The sequence below is a fragment of the Furipterus horrens genome, unplaced genomic scaffold (assembly GCF_987537825.1).
Source record: "Furipterus horrens unplaced genomic scaffold, mFurHor1.1.pri manual_scaffold_17, whole genome shotgun sequence".
NCBI classification, from domain to species: Eukaryota; Metazoa; Chordata; class Mammalia; order Chiroptera; family Furipteridae; genus Furipterus; species Furipterus horrens.
In genome coordinates, this window is record NW_028327187.1 from 108000623 (window position 1) to 108025043 (window position 24421).

General features: G+C 37.2%; 2 pseudogenes; one reads left to right on the forward strand and one right to left on the reverse strand.

Moving 5' to 3' along the window:
• Positions 1 to 11337, forward strand: part of LOC149991786 (lysine--tRNA ligase-like) — a 50677-nt pseudogene extending 39340 nt beyond the window's left edge.
• Positions 11338 to 11543: 206 nt separating this feature from the next.
• LOC149991787 (small ribosomal subunit protein uS8 pseudogene) overlaps positions 11544 to 24421 on the reverse strand; it is a 44220-nt pseudogene continuing 31342 nt past the window's right edge.

Genomic DNA, 24421 nt, shown 5'->3' on the forward strand with positions numbered 1-24421 from the left:
TTTGCTGGATAGAGTAATCTTGGTTGTAGGTCCTTGCTTTTCATCACCTTGAATACTTATTGCCAGCCCCTTCTTGCCTGCAAATTTTCTTTTGAGAAATCAGCTGATAGACTCATAGGCACCCCTTTGTAGGTAACTCTCTGCTTTTCTCTTGCTGCTTTTAAGATTCTCTCTTTATCTTGAACCTTTGGCATTTTAATGATGATGTGTCTTGGTGTGGTCCTCTTTGGGTCTAGCTTCTTTGGGACTCTCTGTGTTTTCTGGACTTGTATGTCTATTTCCTTTACCAAATTTGGGAAGTTTTCCTTCATTATTTTTTCACATAAGCTTTCAATTTATTGCTCTTCATCTTCCCCCTCTGGTACCCCTATGATTGGGATGTTGGCATGTTTAAAGTTGTCTCAGAGGTTCCTAAGCCTCTCCTCATTTTGTTCAATTTTTGCTTCCTTATTCTGTTTTTTTCTTCCTTATATTCCAAGTCATTGATTTCAACACTGGTTTTCTTCGCTTTACCATTGGTTTTGTGTGGGTTTTCCTTTGTTTCACTTAGCATACCCTTCACTTCTTCCCTTATGTGTTTGCCATACTTAAGCATATCTGTCAAGTCTGTGAGCATCTTTATCACTAGCTAGTTGTGTTCCTTCTTAGTTGTGGAGGGAGATGCAGTGTGTCTGTCTAGGCCTCCATCTTGGCCAGAAGTCTATAGCCTATTTTTTGAAAGCCCAGTTAAATTTGAATTTCAGATAAACACCTAATTTTTTAGTAAAAAAATATACCAAATATTCAATGGAAAAAAAATATTTTTACTGGAAAAATATTCATTTTTCTCTGAGTTTCCAGTTTAACTGAGCATTCTGTTTTGTTTTTAATCTTACAGCCCTACACTGGAAACTGTGTAACGGATATGCAGGACTTCTCTGTGCATTTTTGCAACTTCCTGTGAATCTATAATAATTTCAAAATACATTTTTTTAAAAATTAGAGAATAGAGTTTGAAAAGCAGTTGTTTCATGAAATGGGAATCTAATTTATCTCAAACTACTTATAGCTGAAAAAAAAAGGTGATACCTAGAATATTTTAAAAGTAGCAAATACAAAGAGGCAGTATTTATGGGGTAAGACCTGACATGAAGTTATTTAGTATAAGGGCAGGGTAAACTGAGGACTTAACAAACTGTTTTTTACAAGTAAATGTGTTACTGCAAGCTAACCCAGAAGATGAGGAGAGAAATGAAAAGGCGTTTCTCTGTCCATGGTGCTTGACTGACAACAAATACTTTCTTTCAATTCAATACAAATACATCTTAATTTAAGTCACACCTAGCGTTATTGTAAAGAGCATGACTTGATAATTTTTTCCTTTAGAAAATTCTTCTTCAGACCTGAAATTGCATGAAAGGCAGTAACAGCAGGAAGAATTTAAAAGTGAAAGTTGTATCAAAGGAAAACTGTAATTAAAAATAAAAATTAAAAACACCTTTAAAATAAATAAATAAAAATAAAAGAGAAATTTGCGAATATAAGAAAATCTTTTCCAGATAAACATTGTTTCTTACCATTGATATAATTTTTCATCAATTTAAGGATTGTTTTTTACAGAATATCAAGCTGTTTATTCTGAATCATTTCAACATCAACCTGAAGTGGGGAAGAAAAATAGCACTGCCCTCCTTCCTAATCTCAGTCACATTTCAATTTGGGGAAAAAATTGAAGAACCAACTTTCTTTTTTCCTGGGTTTGGGGGAGGGAAGAAAGTAAGAAGGAGAGAGTACTATGAGAGTGGACAAAAATATCACAGCACTAGAACACATGGTGAGTGGGCAGAGTGGGAGAACACTACAAAAATGGATATGTATGACCTCACCATGAGCATCCCTAAAATATCCTGTAAAGATGGAAAGATTAACAGCTTATTCAACACTGTAAAGATGCAGAGAGCAGACCAAGAGCTCAATAATCATTCCTTGCCTGTCTGATTCTTCATTGAATATTCTTGCTTAAAACTCATGATAGTTTTGCTCAGAGAATTAAGAATTTGTTTTAAAAGTATATTTCCACTTAGTAACACCATGCCTTAAACAGATTTCTCCTCTTGAAACCAATATAAGCAAATTCCCCACCCAGTATATGGGTACTACTTTGCAGAAAATCACCAGAAAAGGAGAGTCAAAGGTTTTCATTGTGCAAAAATTTAGATCATAAAATTTTTCAAGGGCTTTTCTTTTTACTGAGCACTGAGATAAATACCAGGGATTTACAAAAATGAAATAAGGCGTATCTACCCCACAAAAAGCTTCTATTCAATTTAAAGAGAAGACGAAATCATACAAAGTTAGAAACTTCATTTAAGAACTTTAATGATTTGAAAATTGACATCTTCATAAACATTTTCTTCACATTTTTAAATTTACAGAGCGCTCCCACATATTCTACCATTTGACCTGTGCAGTAGCCCTGTGAGGTAAGGGACTTTGTTATGCCCTGAAACCTGCAGGATTTCAGCTTTGGAGAAGAAATAATAACATTCCTAAGTAATTTTTCAAATTATATTAATTGATTTGATCTGCTGACTTATGGGGACATGGAAAGTAATTGATCTCCTTGGGAACATATTCATACCCTCAATAATACATTGCCTGAGGCTTTCCAGCCTCCAATGCCCCGGCTCGATTAGAAACTCCCTGTCCAGCAGAGGTTTCAGGACCATGGCAGAGAAACAAATTTATCCAGGACACTGTATTCTGTCTGGAAGGATGGGAGGCGGCTAATCTCTCTAGTGGAGAAGAGCACAGAACTTCCATCTCCTATGCCTTTTATTGAGGAGGGGATTCAGGAGATACAAGGTCAAGACTTATGAATCACCAATAAGCTTTTAGACGCTTGGTTTACAGTTGACAGTTACTGATTACAGATATCAATATAGAGAACACAGTGACCAGTCTGTGTCAGGGTCTGCTAAACATCCTGACGCCATGCTGACATCAGGTGCAAGGCTTCAGACATTTTTTGCTACAGATTGTTTATAGTTAACTAAGAGATAAGAAAAGCAGAGCAAGCTCTAAAGCATAATATGCATTCTTTAAATCCAATTCCCATGGGCACCCTCTGAGTGGCATTCAGTCCTGTCTGCCTTACAGCCTTTGGTTTTCCACTGAGACTTAAAGGCCTCCCTGGGGGGGGGGGGGGGGGGGCACCTGGCTCACAGCTTCGGCTACAGTTCCCAAAACCACAAGGAGCAGTCCCCTACAATTACCCATTCTTTGGTACACAGTAGATGCTCAATAAATGCCATTGAAGACAAGCTCCATTAATGTATTAATAAATGTTAAAGCATAACCCTTAATGTAATATCCACTGTGCTAGCCCAATGTTTGACATAACTAAGAATACAGTATATAGAATTAAACTAAACTGATAAGAGACTGACTCTAGTAATATAGTGCTTACTACATGCCACATACTATTCTAAGCCCTCTGCATTTATCACCTCATCTAAACCCCATGACAATTTTATAAGGTATGGGCTGTTATCATGCCTGTTTTTCAGAAAAAGAAAAGTATCCTCAGGCAGGTTAAGTAACATATCCAAAGTAACGCAGGTATTAAGATCTTGTGGTCTTTTCATTATTCACCCAGTGAACAATAAAGCTAATGGTCACATTAGAAATTTGAAGGGAAACCTTTTAGGTTGGGCCCTCCAGAGAGATGGCTATGGTGGCAGGGGCCTGAGGTGAATGTGAATGGCAGTGAGCCAAACTGAGCAAAAATGAGCTAAAGAGACACCTGAGAGCTGAGAATAAAGCAGAGAAGAAGGCCAAGCAAGAGGAACTCAGTGAGAATCAAATAAGCCAGGCCAGTGCTGCTGCTACCAATCACATCACTAACAATGATTTGAGTGCCAGGGAGGAGAGCCTTGGCCCAAACCACTACTACAAGATCTGCAACCATGCAGCCCACCAACTAAAGTTTAACGTGGAAGACCCGTACACAAACAAGCTCCATGTAGATGTCTCACTCACTTACTTAATCCAAGAATACAGTCACTTGCAGCCTGGGGACCATCTGAATGAAATCACCTTAAAGGTGGCAAGTAGGATCCATGCCAAAAGAGCTTTTATGGGGAAAGCTCATCTTTTATGACCTTCAAGAAGAGGGGTTCAGGTTTCAAGTCATGACCAAATCCAGGAATTATAAATCAGAAAGAAGAACTTATTCATATCAATAACAAACTGTGCCAGAGAGACATAGTTGGAGTTCTGGGGAATCCTGGGAAAACCATGAAGGGTGAGCTGAGTATTATTCCCTGTGAGATGAAACTGCTGTCTCCTTGCTTGCATATGTTACCTAATTTTCACTTTGGCCCCAAAGACAAGGAAACACAATATTGTCAGAGATACTTGGACTTGATCCTGAATGACTTCATAATGCAAAAATTTATCATCTGCTCTAAGATCATCACACATATAAGAAGTTTCTTGGATGAGTTGGGATTCCTAGAGATTGAAACTATCATGAACATCATCCCAGGAGGAGCTGTGCCCAAGCCTTTTATCACCTGCCACAATGAGCTGGATATGAATTTGTATATAAAAATTGCTCCAGAACTTGACCATAAGATGCTAATGATTGATGGCATTGACCATGTTCATGAAATTGCCAGTTCTGGAATGAAGGAATTGATTTGACTCACAATCCTGAGTTCACCACCTGTGTGTTCTTCATGGCCTGTATAGACTATCACAATCTCATGGAAATCACAGAGAAGATGATTTCAGTGATGATAAAGCACATTACAGGATGTTACAAAGTTACTCAGCAGCCAGATGGCCTGGAGGGCCAAGCCTAAGAGACTGACTCCAGCCCACCCTTCCAGAGAATCAGCATGGTAGAAGAGAAAGCCCTGGGGTGAAGCTGCCAGAAACTAATATCTTCAAAACTGAAGAAACTCATAAAATTCTTGTTGTCATCTGTGTGGAAAAAGCTGTTGAATGCCTTCCACCTCAGACCACAGCCAGGCTCCTTGATAAGCTTGTTGGGGAATTCCTGGAAGTGATATACACCAATCCTACATCTGTGATCACCAGCAAATTTTGAGCCCTTTGGCAAAATTGCACTGCTCTAAAGAGGGTCTGACTAAGTGCTTTGAGCTTTTTGTCATGAAGACGAAAATATACAATGCCTACATCAAGTTGATTGACTCCATGAGGCAGTGGCAGCTTTTTGAAGAAAAGGCCAAGGCCACTGGCAATGATGAGACCATGTTCATAGATGAAAATTGCACAGCACTGGACTATGGACTGCTTCCCACAGGTGGCTGTCGGGCAGACATCAACTGAGTCACCACATTTCTCACAGACTACAATAATATCAAGGAAATACTTCTGTTCCCTGCCATGAAACCCAAAGACAAGAAGGAAAATGTAGCAACTGCTGATGTATTGGAAAAGCACAACTGTTGGCACTTCTGTCCACAAAATAATCATTGTAACTGGTATAACTCAAGCATGTTTGCATTTCTGCAAAAGATCAAGGACTGCAAGGGAAGTTCTGTATGTTGCTATCCATTTGACTATCACAGTTCAGTCACCAGACAAGAGAAAAGGAATTAAAAATTCCTTTCTTACTCCTTGTTACTGAATAAACCATTCGTATCTACTCTTGCCCATCAAAAAATTTTTTTGAAGGAGAGGTTGCCTCAGGCTGAAATGGTCCAAAAATATTTCATGCTAGAAACAAAATAGAAAACAGGTCATCAAAGTAGCTATCAAATTTGATAAATTGAGAAGAGGGACTCCAGGAGAATGAGGAGGAATGACCAAATTTATAGAGAGAAAAATCACACAAGGAATGTGTAACAGTTAAAGTTAGTAATATCAGCAACTGTAACAGACTTCCAAATCTTAATGGCTTAGTAAGTTAATTTTTTTGTTCACATAAGTCCAAAGAGTATGTTACTAGGTATAAGTATAATATAATATTGCCTTCCACATGGTCTTCAGACACTTAAACTCATTCCATCTTGTGGCTTTACCAACTCCAAAATCTTGGTATGTACTGCAGGATCCATCAGAGAAGGAAAACTCTGACTCCAAAAAACCTCCGCTGCCTTGCGGCATACCTCTTCAGGGGAAGGGCTAAGGGAGTAAACCCCGACAGAAAATCCGGAGCCAGAGTCCCTAAGGCGGTTCGACGTTGTAGTCAACACCGGCAACTCCTGCGGCGCACCTGAAGCCAAGCTGTATTGACTCCGTCTTTCCCTTGGACCCTTCAGCTGCGAAGAGAGGGGGGGTCTGCTGCATGGGCAACAGCAGACCCTCCGTATTACCCTGCCCAGGCTCTGTAGCTTCAGCTCCACTGGAGAGGACACTCCAGCGTCATCGCAAGATGTCGATTCAACACGGGAGGAGACAGATACCGTGTCACTCCCGAGTCGGACTGCACAGCCATTCTCGGCGGTGCAGATAGACTCTTAAGAAGCTACGCCATCGTCTCTCGAGACGGACGGCTGCCGACGACGACTGCAGTATCCTCTCTCTGTGCCTGGTGAAGCAAGGGAAGAAATAGCATGGAGAATCATTCTAGAAGTTTTTATAGGTCAAGCCTGGAAGATTATCGCATTACTTGTACCTTTATTACACTGGCCTAAACTCAATGCCATGGCCACATAAGCCTCCCGTGGTAAAGGAGGCTGAGAAATATAATATAGCTGTGTGCCTGGGAAGAAGACAAAGGTGTGGCAATCTCTACTACAGTATGCAAACTGGACTTTCTTCTATGTCACATAGAAAGCTCTTATTCTCCTTTTACACTTCTAGTCTAGTCTTAGGAATCATTTATCACTGACCATGACGGTAAGAATTGACTGAAGGGGTAGTAATTAAACATAATACTCTCTGTAGAGTCAGCAGCCTCCTACAATCTGTTCACGAATATCTACCTTACACTAGCATTGTGTTCTCATTTTGGAACATGTGACAGTAATCTAATGGGCATACAAAAATTACTTAACCAAAGGAACTCTGTACAAAGACCAGGAGGAAAAAGGCAGAAAAAGGAAAAGTAATGGACACATACATGGAAAATAACTACAAGAAAGAGAATTTCATTTAAGTTTACAAAAGGAGAAGAAAATGGAAGAACTAAAAGATAATCAGGAGTATTTATAATACATGCCAAATGTGTGTAGAGCACATATAGAGTGAACACACCAAAAATATTTTGTTCAAAGGATAAGTGGGAAAAATTAGAGAAGAAGAGAGGAAAAAGGGTTTAAGACAAGATTCACGTATCACCTAAAAATAAGGTAATGAGAGCTTCTAATACAAATATGATTAACAAAGATACTTGAATTCATATTATATGACAAACACTGCTCAAATAGGGGATAGAAATTCTTCCTTTCCACTATACCATTATCCATCACTCAGGTTCTCCAAGGCATCCCAACAAGCTTCAAAAAGATAACAACTCTAATGCTGTGAAAGCCAAAACTGGTGTCTATATTTGTTTACCTCATTTCTTCCTCTCCCGTTTACTCTGCCACAGTATTGTTTCTCTCCCCACCACATCACTGAAACCACTCCAATCATGTTCACCAGCAAGCTCTATCTTGCCATATGCAGGGGTCACCTCTCTGTCCTCAAACTTAATGTCCTCTCAGCTACACTCAACACAGTTGATCACTTCCTCCTTGAAATAATTTCCTTTTGTGGTTTCAGTGACATCACACTTTTTCTAGCTGGTTCCTCTTTCACCAACTGACCTCTAAATGTTTATAAGCCTCAGAGTCCTCTTCCCTGTCTTAACCTGGTGGATTTATAGTCCTATAGCTTTAGTGCTGCCAAACTGTATTTTTGCTGACATAACATCTCCTCTTGGAATTCAGGTAGGCTGTTCTAAAAGATTCTCTAAATTACTGACTTAGACCCAAAACTCATAATATCCTTCCTCTACAAAATCCATTTATCTATCTATCTTTACCTGTTTGGTAGATGACACCATCAGTCACCCAGTTGGTCAAGCCAAATCTTGGATCACCCAAGCTTCCTTTCTCTTCTTCAACTCCCACAACCAATCTGACAGATAGTCCTTCCAACTCAACCTCTAAAACATCCCAAATCTATCCATTGGTATTGTCTCCCCTGGTCCATTCTACCAGCACCTCTCACCATAAACATCTCCTAGCAGATTTCCTTGCATCCATTCTTGCCCCTTTCTCAACTGTTTCTACTTAGAAGTCAGAATGGTCTTTAAACTATAAACCAGATAATGTTATTACCCCCATTTACAACCCTCTTATAATGTCCCATTGTTCTTAAAATAAAATCCAAACTCCTAAGCATAACTGAAAAGACAGGGTCTACCTTCCTGAACTCATCTCATAAAACCCTGCCCCACCTTATCGTGTTTCAGACACACTAGCCTTCTTTCTATTCTTCAGACAAAGTCCCCACCTCTTCTAAACTACATCCTATTGCATTATACCTTGTTATCCTGGTAATTTCATTCTTAGTACTTATAATAACCTCAATTATCTAATTACTTTCATTATTTATTATTTGTCTCTTTCACAAGACTTTAAGATTCATCAGGGCAGAAGCCATATCTAGGTTGTTCACTGCTGTATATTTAGCATCTAGCACCAATAGCTTATTGAAATAGTCATCAATAAAAATGTGTTAAATGATTTAAAGGGGGTAGTGATTTGAACACAATAAAAATGGATGAAATGTGTCTCCTTTGCCACCTGACTCTTCTACCAGTACTGTCTTCTGACCAAGGTTTGAAATCTGCTGAGATCTCATGAGAAAGAACAGCACAGTAAAACTCTGAACAGTGGTAGTCCAAATAAGTTTAAATGGAGGTATATTGGTGTGGGGAAGCAGCATCAGGAAAAGTAGAAAGAAGTGGGAAAGTTGATTATGTGCCACTAGGGCTCGAAGAAGCCATACAGAGTGAAACGTAGAATCACAAAATAAAAGTTTTAGAACCACCACTCTTGGCTTTCCCTTCCCAGCCCACAATAGCCATCAACGTGTAGTCATTCTATTTCCAGGGTTCTATTTCTAGGCTGTAAGAATGGAGCAAATTTTAGATTATTGCAGACTTTCACAGGATAAAGAAAAGATTACCTAAAAATATTCTCACCTTTGCTGAGAACTGCTTCCAAACACAAACTTTAGCTTGTCACACCTGCCCCATTTCCCCCTTTTATCTTCTTTGTTGCTACCTATTCTCTCATTGCACCAGATACATCTGCTACCATAAAGTTAGCTAGCATGTCTCAAGTAATTTGAGCTCTTCCAACAGAAAAAGTTCCAGAAATAAAAATAAGGTGCTAAATAGTTACAAGCCATTTCTACCAGAATTACTGTTGAGATTTTCTATTTTTTATTTTTTCAGTCTCACCCTTATGTTTTATGGAAGGTAATGCCAACAAATTTGATATTTCACCATATGATTAGTTCTCAAATAAGGGACACAAAGCTAGTATTATCTTGGAGCCACATTTTCTGTTTTCTCTTGAAAATATGCACCAACCTAAAAGAAGAATAAAATCTTTTTCTCTGTCCAAAGAGTCTGACAAGTTGGATTTAAACTCTTGGAGATATACAGCTTTTACGTATTAGATTTAAATTTTCATTCGGGTAACACTACCTACTATGTGCCATGTATAGTGGTAAATTTTTTCATACTTACTTTAATCTTCATAGCCATCCTCTGAATGGGATGTTATTGCCTCATTTTAGAGATGGAAAATTTGAAAACTAGACTTTAAGTAACTTGACCATATTTATAAAGGCCATGGCCAGTAGATAGATACATAGATAGATACATAGATATAGAGATAAATGAATATAAAGACCATGAAAATTGTTGTGTGCTTCCACTATATGGTAGGCAGAATAATGGCCCCCCACAAAATGCCCACAATCTTGAACCCTAGAACCTACGAATGTATTGCCTGAATGGTAAAAGGGAATTCACAAATGTGACTGAAGAATATCCTGGATTATCCAGGTGAGGTGAATGTAATCATAAGGGACCTTACATAAGAGGGAGGCAGATGAATCTGTCAAAGAAGGACACATGATGATGGAGGCAGAGATCTCAGTAACACAATTGCTGGAAGGAGGCCAAAAGCCAAGCAATGCAGGCAGCCTCTAGAAGCTGGAAAGGGCAAAGAAACAGATTCTCCCCTAGAGCCTCCAGAAGGAACACAGCCCTCACAATACCTTAATTTTACTCATGGAGACCCATTTTAGACTTCTGACATCCATAACTTACTAAATATGTGTTTGAAGCCACCAGGTTTGTGGTAAGTTGTTATAGAACCAATAAGAAACAGATACATTGTACATCCTTTTAACATCTATATATGTTCTTATGTTTAACTATGGGAATTGCAGGTTCCACGTTTTCAGTATCTGTCACAGCACAACTTGCCCATTGTTCATGCTGGTGGTGGTTATTAATGATAATCCAAATCCTACAGAAAACACAACAGCAATGCAAACCATATCTGACGTCATTCATTTTCATGGTAAGAGAAGGAAATTAATTATTGTGATGTAAAACAAATTAGATGCTTTTTAGTCACCCATGTGTGTATATATATATTAGTTTTTACCAAAATCGGAGATTTGTAAGACTTTTTTTTTTTTTTTTTTTTTATGCTCACCTGAGGACATTTTTTATTGCTTTTAACAAGAGAGGAACTGGGGAGAGAGAAACATTGTCAGCTGCCTCTTGTATGTGTCCCAACTGGAAACCAAACCCACAACCTAGGCATGTGCCCTGACTGGGAGTCAAACCCGTGACCTTTCGGTTTATGGTTGATGCTCCATCCAACTAAGCCACACCACCCAGTGCAAGATTTGTAACACCTTTAATTTTTAAAGTCAGGTGATTTAGCTGTGATTAGAAACTGATATACTGTGGGGATATTAGCAGGCATTCTCCAAAGCTCCTCCCGTTCCATTCTTGGGTTAAACTAAATCATCAGAAACATACATGTTTGGCATACCTTTCCATCACTCTAGAAGTGTGTTTACAGAACAATATTTTAACACTAAACATTGGCTTCCACTGAAGCCAAGGAAAAGATAAATCAAGAAATCCTACTATTTTTGGTAAAACATTTAAACAAAAATTTCTGACGTTACTGAAAACCCCTTAACACAAAGAACCCAGTGATAAATTTCTCTCGGGTGTCCTCTTAAAGATATTAGTTTCTCTTGAAATACAGAATTGGTTCTAACTAGAGAAAATATGAGTTATAAAACCTATTGAGTTTCTCTCCTTTTTTCCCCTAGCCACCAGGAGGCAAGAGCTAAATTTGGTATGTGAAATCTATAGCTTCTTATAGCAAGGAGTTCTTGCTAGAGTTTTTCTCATTTTCTTTTTTTGAAAATTTATTTATTTTTATCTTGTGGCCATTGTTTTATATTACCTAGCCTGTTTCAAACAATTTTTGAAGGTTAGAAGAATATATATGACTTAATAAATAATATATTGAACCACATCCTAACTTTAATATTTATTACTGTCTTGATGAAAATCCAAGTTTTTCAAGAGCCATGCTGCTCATGTGCCATGAAATGATGAAGTAGCGAATCACCAGATACTTACTGGCTGAAAGAATGCAGAGGGGACAAATTTAACAACAAGATCTTGGGAATAAGCACAGAGAAAATGACTTCTACACAGTAAGAAAGAGTTTTTTAGGTAACACTCAACCTAGAAGATGTCTATCTTCTGCTGAAAAATATTTGTAAAGAACCATGGAGATCTAATGAGAACAAATTGGTTGAAACAGAAATAAAATTAATGACTTCGTACTTTAAAGTTTGGACTTTGAACAATTCAGACAGAGGCTGAAAGGTATGTTGAGTTAATATCAGGCCTGGTATAAGGCGTTGGCCTGCCTGCAATGTCCTTAGCCACAATAGACAGTGAGGAATAGTAATTAACCACTTGTATAAAAGAAGGCAATCAAGCAGACAGGAAGAAGTGAGACATTTCAATTGGCCATTCCTACACAAGGCCCTCACTAACTCCTGAGACAAGACAGTTTGGGAGGATAACGTCAGAGCCAAACCATATTTAGTACATGTTCTGTAGCCCAACTTATTCAGTCCAAAAAACATTTATGTGCTATGTCTTTGGTGCTAAATACTACACTAGGCACCAAGAAATAAAAAAGATGGATAATATATGGTCTGGGTCAAAAAAGAAATCACATTCTAGTGAGGAATACAGACATATGAACTAATAATTATAAGGTCGCATGAGAACTACAATTAGAATAGAATGTATGAAATAAGAAGCCAAACACAAAAGGAAATCTGAAGGAGATAAAATAAACATGGTCTAAAGAAGAAAAAGTCTGGTTTTGAGGTAGTAAAGGCACAGAAGAGAACTCCAAGCAGAGGACAAAATATAGGAAAAGTCATTGAAGCATAAAATAGTATGTCTGATTCAGAAAAATATGCAAAAATAAAGGCAGGAGTGGGTAGTGGGTAGAAGTTAGGATAGAAGTGGGGACCCCCCAAATTGGAACTATCTTCTAGAGGGCAGGCCCCTTGTAGTACAGGCTACCCGTTAGGTGAGTGTTCTAGGAACCCATCTGGGTCAGTGTATTAGCTACCATTGCTGTAAGAGGCTGTGTTCGGCTTCAGTGAAATTTTTTGAAGACTCAGCATGTTTGCCCACTTCATGATGGGTGATTTACAAGTACACCTGCCCACACCATGCTGAGTGTTCACCAGTTTTTAACCAAAAACAGCATGACCCTATGCCCCACCCTCCCTATTCACCTGATTTTGCCCTGAGTGACATTTTTGTTGTTGTTTCCCTGGATTAAAAAAAAAAAAAGTCCTCAAAGGGAAACACTTTGCTAATGTGGAAGAGGTGAAACAAAAACCAGCAGAAACACTACAAGGTTTCAAAATCAAGAAGTTGGAAAACTGTTTTGAGCAGTGGGAAAAGAAATATCTCAATAGGTGTATTGCATCAAATGGAAGCTGAAATTTAAATGTGTAAGAATAAATACATAATTTTTTATAAATAAATTCCATTTGGGGGATGTTCCCCCTTGTATATTTAAGGTTTCTGAGAAGGAAAGTAGCATGACACAATTTTTACTTTCAAAAGTTTCCTCTGGAGCAATAGCTGACTAGGTTGTTTCAGACCAACAATCCTGCTGAGAACAATTAGAAAAGCTGGGGAATAGAAAAGATAAAACAAAAAAACAACAAAAAACTTAGCTTGAATGAATCAAAGAACTACCAAGGCAGTGAGAATTCGCAGAGTCAAGTTCCAGAACAAAATGTAAGTTAGAAGATTTGAGACAGGCATTTGGGAATACTTTTACCAGTTAGGCAATTGCCAATTTAAAAAGTGAAAGCATCTTCTTTTTCTTAAATGAGTTCCTTTAACATTTCATGTAATAATGGCTTGGTGATGATGAATTCCTTTAGCTTTACCTTGTCTGGGAAGCACTTTATCTGCCCTTTGATTCTAAATGATAGCTTTGCTGAATAGAGTAACCCAGGTTGTAGGTCCTTGCTTTTCATCACCTTGAATACTTCTTGCCAGTCCCTTCTAGCCTGCAAAGGTTCTTTCGAGAAATCAGCGGATGGTCTTATGGGAACTCCTTTGCAGCTAACTCTCTGCTTTTCTCTTGCTACTTTTAAGATTCTCTCTTTATCTTCAAACTTTGGCATTTTAATAATGATGTGTCTTGGTGTGGTCCTCTTCGGATCCAGCTTGTTCAGGACTCTCTGCTTCCTGGACTTGTATTTCTATTTCCTTTGCCAAATTAGGGAAGTTTTTTTCATTATTTTTTCAAAACTATGAACATTAAAATGACAACAAACTCACAACTACCAACTAAATCTAAAAAAAAACAAAAACAAAACAAACTAAGTAAACATCCAGAATAGGTACAGAATCATAGGTATGGAGATCATTTGGAGGGTAATCAGCTGGGAGGGGGAAGGGGGAGAATGGGGGGGGAATACAGGGATTAAGAAGCATAATGGGAGGGTACAAACTAGACAGGGGGATGTTAAGAATAGTGTAGGAAATGGAGAAGCCAAAGAGCTTACATGCATGAACCATGGACATGAAGTAAGGGGGGGAATTGCTGGAGGGAAGGGGGGTACCTGGTGGGGGGGCCAAGGGGCAAAAATTGAGACAACTTTAATAACATAATCAATAAAATATACTTTAAAAAAAGCCAGACCAAAAATAAAAAATCACAGACTAACATACCCTACTATAACCCCTACCCTTAAGACAATATGTGACATATGATAGGTCCATGAAAAATATTTGTTGGAAAAAATGAATAAAGGAATCTGACTCAACTCATGGATATGGTTGAAAATTTACACTGTATGATAAAATAAACTATGGACTTACAGTAACAAAAAAATAAAAAATAAATATAAATAAATAAAAACGAAAGCAGTAGCTGAGAGGCCGAAAAGCTAAGCATAGCAGAGCATAAGGGGATGTAACCTGGAGTTCAGACTGCCCAGGAAAAGGGTCTCTGGTAAATATTGCAGGCTGTCAGTCACGACCACAAAGGGCTGCACTCTAGTAGGAAGGGTAAACTGGAAATAAAGCAGCCCTCGAAAAGATTAAAGCATAGCTTTAAGTCATCGCCATTCCTGAATGGGAAACAGGGATTGTTCCCAAACCTAGTTACCTGAAAAATGCAAAAATAAATCCTCCCTGAAGAAAGTTTGCATCATACAGAGCATCAAAACATCTGTAACATTTTATATCTGGCACTCAATAAAAAGTAATCAGACATTTAAGGAGATTAAAAGGTAAGTAAAAAACATTTTTAAAGGAAAATAGAAAAAGACCACAAAAAAATCAAGAAAATAGAGTTATAAGACACAGGCTTTAAAATGGCCCTGATAATGTGTTCAAGAAATTAACTTACAATCAGAAAATTTTGGCAGAGATCTGAAAACGAGAAAAAAACCTATACTACGCTACCTATTAATTGGACTATATTACAATTCTGAGCTTCTATATCATTAAAAAGGTGAAAATAAATCCACACACCAGGAGAAAATACTTTTATACATATACATGGTAAAGGATTCAAACCCAGAGTGTATTTTTAAAAGAAGGAGAAATAGAAGGGGGGAAGGGGTCAGAGGGAAAAGAAAGAGAGAAAGAAAGAAGATTTCTACAAATTCAAAGGCAAAAAATAATACAATGTAAAATGTGCCAAAAAGGCTTGAATAAGTATGTCCAAAAGGTGAATACCTAAATAAGCAACAAACATAAAAATATCCTCAATTGTATTAGTCACCAGGAAAATATCAAAACCGTCATGAGATATAACTACATACCTAATAAAAGGGCTAATTTAAAAGACTAACAATATCAAGTATTGGCAGGGATGTGAATAATCGAAATACTCATACACTGCTGGTGGGAATATAAATTGGTACAATCACTTTGGGGAGCTGTTTGAACTCTCACTCTTACATACATGTATAACCAACAGAAGTGAGCATATATGTGCACCAAAAAGCATCTCAAGAATATTTATAGAAAATTGTTTTTAATAACCCCAAACTGGAAATAACTCAAGTGTTCCTCAGTGTTAGAAGGGTAAATAAATTGTGATACACTCATACAGTAGAATTCTGTACAGCAATAAAAAATTAATGAACTATATCTATACACAGTGACATGGATGAATCAAATGTTGAATGGAAGAAACCAGACACAAAATATATATATATATGGCTTGGTTCCATTTATTTAAAGTCTAAAAACTGAAAAAAGGAAACCTATGGTTTAAAAATTTAGGATATTGGCTACCTTGACAAAGAGGAGAGAGTGACTGGAAGTTCACATGAGGGGCCCTTGAAAGGTGTCAGTAAAGCATATTTCTCCATCTAGTCGATGATTACACATGTGCTGTTTACTCTGTAAATGTATCAAGCTGTGTAGTTATAATTTCTTCACTTTTCTTTAATGTTGTATTTTAATTTAAAAAGTTAGTTTTAAAACTACATTTATTATAGAAGCACAGTAGCAATAAGACTAAAATAATCAGTAATTTTAAAATTTTTTTTAATTTAAAAAAGTATAAGATGTGTCAATATTAGCATTTAATGCATAAATAAATCACTGCTTTTATGCAATTTTTCTTTCTTTATTGATTTATGGACTTAATTTCATTTCCAGTATTAAAGCAATTTAAAGATAGCTTAGTGTTCTCAAATTTTCACCCAGGATGTTGAGCATGAGGGCATATTAAAAACCCACAAATAGTAGATCTGTCTAAACTTGTTGGAGTTCTGAGTTTAGAGCAATTTTCTCAAAAGCCAAGCTTACAATATTTAAGAAGCTATTTCAACAACTCTGGGTTTGAAATTTAGATTAGGAATGTTGAGGCACAAAATTAAAAAGTAAATAATAAATGTTTCAGACTTCAGATTCAAGATAATTGAGTGAACACAGACATTTACTTCTTACAAAAACCATTGAAGAAGAAATACAAAAATAATCATCTCACAGTCTATCAGGAGTCTGTGATGGGTGTAAGCAACAGACCAGAAAAGAAAGAAATATCTAGTATCTAAAAACTCAGTTGGATCAGTCAGACTAACATTGACGCCCATAAGAGCTTCCAAGTGCAGGAAATCCTAGTCTTTTACAGTACAGGCAAAAGCAAAGAGCTTTCAAGGAGACTTTTACCAGTAAAAACTTCACATAACCACAAAGTCAGAGACAGTGGGGCTGAGAGAAGTAGGCAGTGGGCAGTCATTTGGCTAAGGACATTGGTTGTGGGGAGGACTCAGTTGATTATATTTCTTTTTGTGGCATGCTGTCATCATTGTTCTGTGCACATTCCAGCCCTTGTATTTTATTTTATTTATTCCTGTAGTTTCGTTCCTCACTTCATTTTCATGTCCTCAATTTTTTTCCCCACTCAGCCCTATGTTTTTTAAGATATCTGTGTGACTATGTACAACTGGTCAGATGTTTCAATTGCTCTACAGTATTCCTTGAGTTACATCCTTGACATTTTATTAACCCACTTCTCCAGTGGTACACATCTGGATTACCCCCTACTCCCCATACAAATAACACTGTGATGAGCATCTTTGAATGTGGCCACCTTACAAGCTCTAAGAGATTTCTCTGGGATATATAACCAAAAGTGGAATTCCTGGGTTATAATATATACAGATTTTTAATTTGGGTAAGAGCTGTCATATTGCTCTAGAATGGCTGCAACAGTTTACAGCCCACACTCCTATTTCCCCACAGGCTTAGTGTTATCCATCTTTCTAATGTTTGCACACCTGATAGGTGCAAAATGATATCCCTTGTTTTAATTTGCATTTCTCTAATTACAAATTACTAGTGATTTAGAACATATCTTCATATACCTGATGTAGTCATTTGCTTTCCTCTTTTCCTTTTTTTCCTCTGAAAATTGCTACCTCTTCCTTTTGCTTAGTTTGCTACTATGCTATCATTTTCTTATTTCTTTGCAGGAGTTTCTTATTAATTTGACAAGCAAATATTTTCTCCCAATCTATCACATATCTGACTGTTTAATTGTCCATATTTTCTTCATTGGACAGAAATCTTTAATTTCTATATAATTAAATTCAACTTTATAGCTTTATCTTTTGCATTTAGTTATTTCATATATTTAGATTTCACTTTTGAACATGGTATTAAATACAGTCTCAGTTCTCTTTTTCTCCGTAAAATTTTGAGCTGTTTTTCCCAATATCATCTGCTAAACATTCCATCTGTTTCCCATTGATTTCCAATGACACTTTCATCATGTATTAAATTCCTGTTGTCTATACAATGTCTCTCTGAGTTCTCTGCTGCATTCTGTTGACCTATTTGTTCTTACACCAATACCACATATATTTTTCTTGCTATGGCTTTGTAGTATGTCTTAATATCTGAATAAGTAACTCTCTTCTTTATTCTTTTTCAAAATTGATTTAGGTATTTGCAGAACTTTATTCTTCTATATTAATTTTAGAGTAATTATTGAATATCTCAAAATTTCAGACTTATTCTGGATTTGGGCTATATTACATAATTAAGGAATATAAACAATTATTTCACATCCATTACATAATTGAATTTTAATTATTTAAAGGTAACAGATATTTTAGTAAAATTTGGTCATTCAACATAAGAGCAAGAAATGTCTTTTCTTTTATTCTGATATTCTTTTCTGTCCTTTAATAAACCTTAAAATTTTTCCCATAGAGGTGTTGTATATTTTTGGTTATGTTAATTCTTGGATACATTAAAGTAGAGGTCAGCAGAATTTTTCTGCAAAGGGCCAGATAAATATTTTAGACTTTGTGGGCCATATACATAGTCTCTGTTAAAACTACTTAACTCTGCTATTGCTGCATGAAAGCAGCCATATACGATATTTAACATGTGTGTCTAGTACACCAACAAATTTTTTTTTACAAAAACAGGTGGTTGGCTCAATTAGCCCATGGGCCATAGTTTGTCAACCACAACTTTATGGGGATTTTTGGCTTGTTAATTGGTTTGTTGTGTGTAGTTGGTATTGTTTTTGAGGGTTTTTTTCTGTTGTTGTTGTTGTTATTATTATAAGTGGTATCTTTTTAAAAAATCATTTCTGCACAGTTATTGCTAGTATAGAGAAATGCTATTGATTTCATGAGTTGATCCTGTGTTTGGCCAGCTTGTTTCCTGATTCTATTGGTTTTTCTAAGTAAATATTTATATAATCTATAGATAATGATAGCTTTATTGCTTACCTTCCAATTTTTATTAACTTGTTTTGCTTTACTTATAACTTAGCAGGTTCCAGTAGTATGTTCAACAGTAGCTATGATGCAGGCATCTTTTCTCTGTTCCTGATCTTAACAGTTTCTCTAATATTTTTCAATTAAATATAATATTTTCTTTAGGGATTTGGTATATAAACTCTACCACAATAAATAAAGTTATATTTTATTCCTATTTTGTGAAGACATATATTATAAAAAAGATTTTGAATTATCAAATGCATTTTCTGCATCAACTTCCTCCATTAGGATTTTGGCCTCGACAATCGTAAGTGAGATAGGCCCGTAAGTAATTTTGTTTTCTGTATTGTCCATCTTCTCACTTTTAGAAACCAGAGTTCATTAGCCTCATAATATAAAATGGATATATTTTCTATCTTCCAAAACAACACATATAAGATAAAAATTAACTAGTCCTTTAGGATTTAGTAGAAAATACCTATAAAAATATGTGATTCTTCAAAGGGAATGGAAGTTTTTAATTGCCATTTTTTAATGCTTCTTGCTCTGTTTCACCAACTCCTTAGGTGAGTTTTAGCATTTAAAACATTTTTTTCCAGAAAATAACCAATTCTTCTAGTTTTCAAATTTAATTGCTTAGAGTTATTCATTATGCCCTTTTATTATATTTAGTCCCTATTTTAGCGTTTTAAAAATCCTCTTGACTTAAAAGTGTAGTTCATTTTATTTCAACATTTCTAGTTTCTTGATAAATGCATTAAAAGCTATAAATTTCCCTGTGGTGAGGACATTTCTCTGCATCCCACAAAATTTGACACGTAGTGTTTTCATTGTAATTCACTTGAATTTCATTTTAATGTTTTACTTATTAACCAAAATGGGTTTTAGAGTGTTATTCAGTTTCTAGTCCCACAGGAATTTGTAGCAATTCTTTTATTTTATGTTCTCATTTTATTATATTATTGTAGGGAAACATAGACTTTTAATACTGATACTTCGGAGTTTGTTGAGACTTCCCTTGTGACCTATTACATTGTCAAGTTTTGAGAATGTGCTAAAAAATGTATTAAGTTGAATTTAATTAATATTTAATGGTTGAAGATTATTAATTTGTATATTCAAACCTCCCATGTCTCGGCTTGTTTTTGATGGCTTTATCTATCAATTTTAGAAAGAAGCGTATTCAAGCATCTAGAATTATTGCTGAATAACTTATTAATATTATGAGTAGTTGCTTTATACATTTTGAGGTTATACAAGTATTGTTAGATAGTATATGTTCATAATTCCTATTTCCTTCTGATTCCATTGTAACTTCTGCATGCATACAAAGGCCTTTTTGTCTTTTACAAGACTTTTTGCTTTAATTCTGTTTTATCAGCTATCAAGACTGCTGCCCCAGATTCTGTTGGCTCATATTCATTCGGTATATCTTTTAATCCCTTTTATTTTCAGTGTTTCTGTGCCCTTTTGTTTTAAGTAGGTAATATATTATTAATTTATTTTTAAATTCATCTTAATGTTCTCTGGCTTTTAATAGTGAGTTTAGAATGCTTACATTTATTACAGTTACTCTAGTATTAAGGATTTCTGCTCTCGTATTTTATGTTATTCGTCTATTGCCTTTCTTTTCTTTTTTCCTGTTTTATCTTTCCCTACTTACCAATGATAAGTCAAGTTTTCTGTAGGAGGAGGAATTAATGTAACTGTTACACATCCCTTAATTAATTATTTGGCCAAACACGTCTTGAAGAGTATATAAAAGAGAGCTTCAGATAGTTTTTGATTATTGGCAAAGTGGAGAACTAAAACAGGCTGCTATCTCCTCTCCCCCAAAAATTAACCATGGAGAAACTTCACAAGTGAAATGAAGGGATGGAACTAATGAATTAACAGAAAAAAAAAACTATTTGGACTGCCTTGGGAGGCCATAGGCAATCGTGAATTTGTACCTCTGTGAATGATTGCAGCCTGGGGAAGTGGATAGGCAAACATAGCAGGAATTAGATTAGGTAAAGACTTTAATTCTCTTTATACTCTCTCTCCACATTCTCTCAATACGATCATGTCCCTTCACACAGAAAGGTGAAAATAGGACTTCCGGCCAAGATGGAGGCATAGGCAGACATGCTGCATCTCCCTCCACAACTAAGAAGGAATACAACTACCTCAAAACTAGAAACAACCAGAAGTTCCAGAAAATCAAACTGCATGGAAGTCCAGCAAACAAAGATATAAAGAAGAAATACAGACAGGTAGGAGGGGCAGAGCTGGGCAGCAGACTGGCAGAAAGCCCAGTCACATGTTTTAAAGTCAGGAGGGACACCTGGGGAGGGTTCCCAGCTCCTCACTGGACTTAGCAGGTCATGGTCCCAGCACCAGGGAAATTCAAGCGTCATTGCTTCTGACTGTGCACACCAGTGGGGGTTGAGGTGGAAGCATAAACTGCTGGTCTCCAACAGAGTCTGCTTGTTTAAAGGACCCCCATGGTCCTAGAACATCCGCAGACCCACCCACTCTGGGAACAACGGCCAGGGCAGCAGCTAGAGGGGAGCCAGTTTGGTGCGGAAGTGGGCGAGTGCTGAGCAGGTGGCATTGTTCCCTCTCAGACCCCTCCCCCACATACAGCGCCACAACGTGGTAAAACAGCACTGTACAGACGACTTCGTAAGGCTCCACCCCTTGCAATGTAACAGAAGCAATAGCTCTACCTGGGACACAGAAGCAAACAAACACAGGAGCCTGTCAGAATGAGGAGACAGAGAAGTATGCCCCAAAAGGAGGAACAGATCAAGGTTCCAGTGGGAGAACTAAGTGACGAGGAGATAGAGAACTTAACAGATGAGGAGATAGACAACCTAACAGACACAAAATTCAAAACACTGGTGATAAAGATGCTCACAGGCTTGACAGATATGCTTGAATATGGCAAACGTATAAGAGAAGAAGTGAAGGCTATGCTAAGTGAAAGGAAGGAAAAGCCACACCAAACCAATGGTGAAGGGAAGGAAACCGGGGTTCAAATCAATGATTTGGAACATAAGGAAGAAAAAAATAGTCAACCAGTGCAGAATGAAGAAGCAAGAATTGAAAAAAATGAGGAAAACTTCCCAAATTTTGTGAAAGAGATGAACATACAGATCTGGGAAGCACGGAGGGTCCCAGGCGAGCTGGACCCAGAGGGGACCACACCAGAACACATCATTACTGAGATGCCAAAGGTGAAAGATAAAGAGAGAGTCCTGGGGGCAGCAAGAGAGAGGGGGAGAGTTGCCTACAGGGGGGGTGCCTATAGGACTATCAGCTGATTTCTCAGAAACACTTTGCAGGCAGGAAGGGACTGGCAAGCAGTATTCAGTGTGATGAAAGGCAACCTGCAACCAGGATTACTCTATCCAGCAAAGCTGTCATTTGGAAAAAAAGAGCAGAGGACATGCTTCCCAGACAAGGTAAAGCTAAAGGAGTTCATCATCACCAAGCCATTATTATATGAAATGTCAAAGGGACTTACTTAAGAAAAAGATCAAAACTATGAACACTAAAATGACAACAAACTCACAACTATCAACAACTGAATCTAAAAAATAACAACAAACTCCAACTAAGCAAACCAGAATAGGAACACAATCATAGGTATGGGGATCATTTGGTGGGTTATCAGCTGGGAGGTGGGACAGGGAGAAATGGGGAAATGGTGCAGGGACTAAGAAGCATAATCAGTTGGTACAAAATAGAAGAGAAATTAAGAATAATATAGGAATGGGTGAAGCCAAAGAACTTATATGCATGACCCATGGACATGAACTAAGGGGGTGAGTTTGCTGGCGGGAAGGGGGGTACTGGGCAGAGGGGATCAAAGGGGAAAAATGGGAACTACTGTAACAACATAATAAAACATACTTTAAAAAAGTCATATAGCCTAAAAGCCTAAAATATTTACTATCTGGGCCTTTACTGAAAAGTTTGCTGATCCCTGCTCTAACATACTGAGGAATGAGAAGAATGTGACAGGATAGCCATAGTAGACATTACTATTCAGAAAGAGGAAGAATGACAAACACATGGTATTCCCTGGTTCATAGCAATTCCGAAATCCCTTGGACTATGAGGGTCACCTGTTTTAGACATCTTAATGGCAGGAAATGGGTGTCAACCTCATCTAAATCTTAAGATAGCATGGAAAAGCCATCTAACCTAGTAGATAGTTATTTTAGGAAGCGTTTCTTTGGCATCTGATTTTATAATCAAGAAAACTAGATGGTAAAGCTATCTAAATGACTGAAGCTACTGTCTGCTTGAATACTCTATCAGGATAATGTGGGTGAAGTAGGTAAGTTTGAGAAGAAATACAGACTGGGAAGAAAGAAGATGGGACTATGGAAGAGAAGGATGGTAGAAGTGAAAAAAGAGAGCACACAAGGGAACCTGGGTTGGATAGGTCCCTTCTCATGGTATGGCATAGGGAGTTGAAGACAGACATGGCACTGGGAGACTGTTCCATATAGGCCTCTGTAGAACAGAGTTCCCTCCCTTGATAATTATAGGAACCTTCTGTCCCAACATCCCAACTCAAAATCCCCTGAACATAAAGAAAAATCTGCCACCACCTCCACCCTAAAATGTCTTAGTTGTTTCCCCTACTAAGAAACCAACAAAACCAGTTCATTATTAACTGCTGCACATTCAGAGTCCTAAGCTGTGTAAACTGGCGAATTTGTATGTTTTTGCTTTATATACACAATGCTTTTTAAATAACTATTCATCAGAATACATGTCTGACCTGTTCATTATCATTTGGGACTACAGAGGTGACAATAGTCTTGAAAGATGACTTTCAAAATTAACTATATGGTTCTAACAATAAAATCCAAAGCTATACATTAAGGCACAAGTCTGGTAAGCTCTGGAAGTTTCAAGAAAGTCAAGAATCAATTAAAATATCTCCTACTTGACCAAAAGAAAGAAAGAACGAAAGAACGAAAGAACGAAAGAAAGAAAGAAAGAAAATTTGACTTCATAAGTGTTTTCAAATCAGCTGAAGTTTCCCTTTTTCTGAAGGGAGAAGCAGTTAGTCATTTTCACTCAGTATGGAGACTTTGGCCTAGCAACTGTCAAACTCACATTTTCAGGATGTGAAAGAATAAGCAACGAGAAGGCAATGTCAACCAATGCACAGTTACTCATTAACTCTTGTTGCATTTTCAGGGCCCCTCTGCCTTCTCTAATGGCTTCCAGAATTTTCCAGACTCCTAGAAATTTGTTCAGGATTTTGGCACTCTAGGAATTCTCCCCAGATCCCAGATAAAGGCAGCGAAAGTTCAACTGAATTTTTGCCAAGACTAATTCTGCCTTGAGGGGGAGGGAGGGAGGGAGGGAGAGAGAGAGAGAGAGAGAGAGAGAGAGAGAGAGAGTTCAAGAAAGGGACAAGGAATAGTAAATTGTGAAGAAAGCTCCATGCCCTCCAAAAGTAATGTTCATAAAACTAAGAAATCCGTGCAGCATTCCAGAAAATCACTCAGGACACCATTCTTTTTCCTTCTGCTGCTCCTACAAGCTGACTACAAAAGCCGACAGAGTTAGCTCTGAGTTTCCAAGTGGAAAAATATACTAGAGA